The sequence below is a fragment of the Otolemur garnettii genome, unplaced genomic scaffold (assembly GCF_000181295.1).
Source record: "Otolemur garnettii isolate 467f Iridium unplaced genomic scaffold, OtoGar3 scaffold00016, whole genome shotgun sequence".
Taxonomy (NCBI): Eukaryota; Metazoa; Chordata; class Mammalia; order Primates; family Galagidae; genus Otolemur; species Otolemur garnettii.
Window position 1 is genome coordinate 18,375,692 of NW_003852411.1, and position 4,449 is coordinate 18,380,140.

The 4,449-nt window shown below is 38.8% G+C and overlaps 1 protein-coding gene across 7 annotated transcripts in view; it reads right to left on the minus strand.

Annotated features, from left to right (window-relative positions):
- Nucleotides 1–4,449, minus strand: part of RABGAP1L (RAB GTPase activating protein 1 like) — a 665,252-nt gene that overhangs the window by 23,088 nt on the left and 637,715 nt on the right. The gene's annotated exons all lie outside the window — the stretch shown is intronic.

Consider the following 4,449-nt stretch of genomic DNA (forward strand, 5'->3'; position numbering starts at 1 on the left):
GGATACAAAAATGAACGAGCATAGATGTGTTCCAATAAAACTTTATTTACCAAACAGGTCATAATTTGTCCACTTCTGTTCTACAATATTGCTGATGTCTTGACTTTTTCTTGTTAATGTATTTAATAGGCTATTAATTTTAATTATCTTTAAGTATAATTCAGTCATAGGAAAATATTTTATGGGAAAAACTGCACACGGAACACTCAAGGAAATGTAAGATTGTTGTGCTGTATGTGATGACAGAAAATCACCTAAATAACTCATCTCTTTCTTGCTAAAGTTATGTTATCATCAAAAGACAGTAGTTTACTCTTTTCTGAAAAAACAACTAGAATCTTACAGAGTCTTAGAATGCTAAAAATAAATAAGCATAACACACTATAAAGGCCCTTGGTAACCAGGTATTTGACCTCTCTGAGCTGGGTGCAGTGGTGCACACCTGTAATCCCAGCTACTGGGGAGTCTGGGAAGCTGGATCACTTGAACCTAGGAGCAGAGGCTGCAGTGTACTTTGACCATGCCCATGAATAACCACTACACCCTAGCCTGGGAACCACAGCAAGATCTGTCTTTAAAAATAAATAACCTCCCTCAGTTTCAGTTTCTTCATCTGTAAAATGACACATAAACAAATTTCTACCTAATAATGAGGTAACATAGGTAAAGTATCTAGAACAATGCCTGTCCATGGACATTTAAAATATTTTTTAAATAAGCATTCAATCAAAATCAACTTATTATAGCCTACTTGATTCCATATTACAGATTAAACCTATTTTTAGCCTCTCCTTAGACAATCAAAATCAAATGTATAATTCCATTAAACAAAAATTTTTCCCTAATGTTTAGGTCCTAAAATAAGTGATGGGAAATAAAGGAAAATCATTTTTTATTTGTTTTAAGATTATAAACTTGCTATTTTGCTGACTTCCTGAGGACTTAGAAAAGGGGAGAATGCTGAATTGCTCTCAGTATCTGCCAGGATACCGACCAAAGTAATTGCCCCATCCTAGCCCCTTAACAGAATGTTTACTGTTGAATTCAAAGTACGATATTTAGAAAACATGTACATATGTGTGAGAGAGAGCAGAAGAAAATGGAAAGCACTAATATAAAATTTTCTTACAGTTTTCTGGGATGAGGACAGTTTCAATTCTCTGGAATCTAGCCAGAGAATTTGTTAAATAAAAGCCAAAGACACAGGTGCCATTCCCCATCTTATTCTAATTACTGTACTTTGCTTTTCTCATTCAGGAGCACCGTGAAGAACTAAAATTATCTGCTTTTGACAACAATTAGGAAGTTTCACAAAAGCAATCAAACCTGATAGATGGTGCAGACCATTCAATAACCACATTATGAGAATATTCGTCTGGCTAATTGCGGAATGTCTTCTCAGTTAAACAAGAAATGAGGACATGTCCCGGGGTGTAAATGGATTCTAAAGTCACTGTTGAATGTTGTCATGAGAAACACTAATTCTTTTTTTTGAGACAGAGTCTCACTATGTCGCCCTGGTAGAGAGCCATAGAGTCATAGCTCACAGCAACCTCAAACTCTCAGGCTTGAGCAATTCTCTTGCCTCAGCCTCCCAAGTAGCTGGGACTACAGGTGCCTGCTAAAATGCCTGGCTATTTTTTGTTGCAGTTGTCATTGTTGGTTAGCTGGCCCCTACCGGGTCCAAACACGCCGACTTTGGTGCATGTGGCTGGTGCCGTAACCACTGTGCTACGGGCACTGAGCCAAAACATTAATTCTTTATTACTTCATCTCCAGAGACCTTTGGGTGTACAGTCACCAACTAAGAAAGGAAAGCACCACTTGCTTACTATGGAGCCTCACAGATCATGAGATCAACAAGGGAAACACACATGATCATGTGCTAACAAGACAATGCCATTATTTTTCTTGGCTTTGATAGTGGCCTCAAGTTCCTCTAGTATTCTTTTCTCCATATGCATTCATCATATATTCAGAAAACAAAAAATAGCCTCTCAAGATGAAGTTGCAAATCCCTAGCATTGCAGTAGTCCTGGATCTACAGAGACAAGGGATGTCTCTGGGTTTTAAGCAGTGGCAAGGTATCTCAAATATTTCCCTAGGAGCGGGAGCAGGGCTCCATTCACTTACCAGATAGGAAATATTTCAATATTTTTGCAACTGGAACACCATACCACCAGGTACCAAGCTGGCTGTCACTCCTGTGTGGAAGTATTTTCTACGGGGTTCTAAAATGGATCCATTTATCAGCTACTGAATTACATACTGCAGGCTTGTTCCTAGAGAATTCTTCTGAAGCCATATTTTTAATATTCAAACTATTACCAATTTTTTTTGACATGTAAAAGAGGGTCCTTTTAAAAGTCAGTCTTGCTACTTATGTTAGGAGGTTTATATTTCAAAGTAAAATTTAAAAAGATGCATTTAACACTCTTAGTAAGCTAACCCTTTCCCATCTGGCTGAGATTCTAGGATGTTTGGCTTCATCTTGTTCAGGGAAACAGAGCAGGTTCCCAGAACAATATGTTGCTAGGAAACCTTCCAAGCTTATTTATCTTGTGCTGTGGGGTGATACTGAGCATCCACCTGTGATTGGCACCATGCGAAAGGGGGGAAAGGGTGGAGGAGGAAGAGACAGGAGAGCTGCTATGCAACTCTCATTATTTAGGACGTAATCAGAGAAAACATACTTTCAGTTTTTAAAACTATATTTCAAGGCAAAGTTGATTTTAGGGAATATAAAGCTTGAAATTTTTATCAGAAAAAGGGATAAAAACCTCTTCACTATACGTAGTTGTCATTAAAAGAAAAAAAATTAAGAATTATTAGAATTGAAACAACCTATAAGTAAGTGTGGACTTGAAGAAGGTGATAAGAATCATCACTTCTTTACAATGTCTACCTAATTTGGGGTCCTGTCTTACCAACTGCCTGTCCCCCACCTTTCTAGTACTTCCTATTTTGCTAAGTTTAGGAAATGTTCTCAAAGAATCTATAATTGTTTGATGAATGCAACTAATAATGAACATTCACTTTGAAAAAATATTTATCAAAAACAACCAACCAAACAGAAAAAGAAGAAAAAAAGGATATCCGATCATGACAAGACCGCCCCTAACAACTATGACAATAATCATTTAAATAATCAGCCAAGGTTTGTCATTTTGTGCTTGGTAACTACATCTAAGGAAGGCAGCATTTAAGATAGAACTGGTGTTTTTACCTTTTGAATTGTTTATGAGGTTTAGAGATATTTCAACACTGTGTTTGGCTCTGCATTAAAAGTCCTAACATGAATATCTGTTTATACCAGTGGTTCTCAACCTATGGGTCGCAACTAATCATGGCATTAGGAAGGTTGAGAACCACTGATTTACACAGAATTAGCAACTGGAGATGGAGGGACGTCTGGAGACTGTCCATCTGGTACAATCCCTTTCTTTGGGATGAGGACATTGAACAATTGTGTCTGGAGCCCTGGGTGGAGCCAGCTATCACAGCAGAGCGCACTGGGGTCTAGCTGGGTCTACAGGCTCTCTGGCCTGTACTCAACTCTTTCCTATTGGTAGGTCACCTCTCAGGTGAAGTGTTTCCCAAACTATAGTCATTTGAAGACCACTTTCATTATTTTTGCCATAGCCACAGACATTTTACTTACTATTTTTTCTTTAAACAAGCTATTTTTGTATGCACACTTATTTTACAAGGAGGTAATCATTTTGGAGTCAATACAGACAACCATGGTAGGCAGAATAATGGCCTTCCCAAAATGTCTGCCTTCTCATCTGTAGCACATGTGAATATATTACCCTACATGGTAGAATGGATTTTGCAGATGTGATTAAGGTTAAGGTCCTTGAGATTGGAAGATTATCTTTCAGCGGTTCTCAACCTGTGGGTCATAACCCCTTTGTAACAATAAAAATACATCCTGCATATCAGACATTTATGTTATGATTCATAATAGCAGCAAAATTACAGTTATGAAGTAGCAACAAAAATAATTTTAGGGTTGGGGGTCACCACAACATGAGGAATTATATTAAAGGGTTGTGGCATTAGGAGGCATTAGGAAGGTTGACAACCACCATCTAAGAGTTAGATGATCTGGATGGGCCCAGTGAAATCACATGAGTCTCTCAGGACTTCAGAGGGAGAGGTGACTACTAAAGAAAGGTCAAAGAAATTTGATGTTGCTGGCTTTGAAGGTGGAAGCATACAGAGGTCCACAAGGAAAGGGATGTGGGCAGTTTCCAGGAGCAAGAGAAGACATGGAAATGGATTCTCCCCCAAGAACCTCCAGAAAAGGAAGCAGCCCAGTGAGACGCATGTAAGAATTCTAACTCGGCTTGGCGCCTATAGCTCAACCGGCTAAGGTGCCAGCCACGTACACCTAAGGTGGCGGGTTCGAATCCCCAGCCTGGACCTGACAAACAACAATGACGG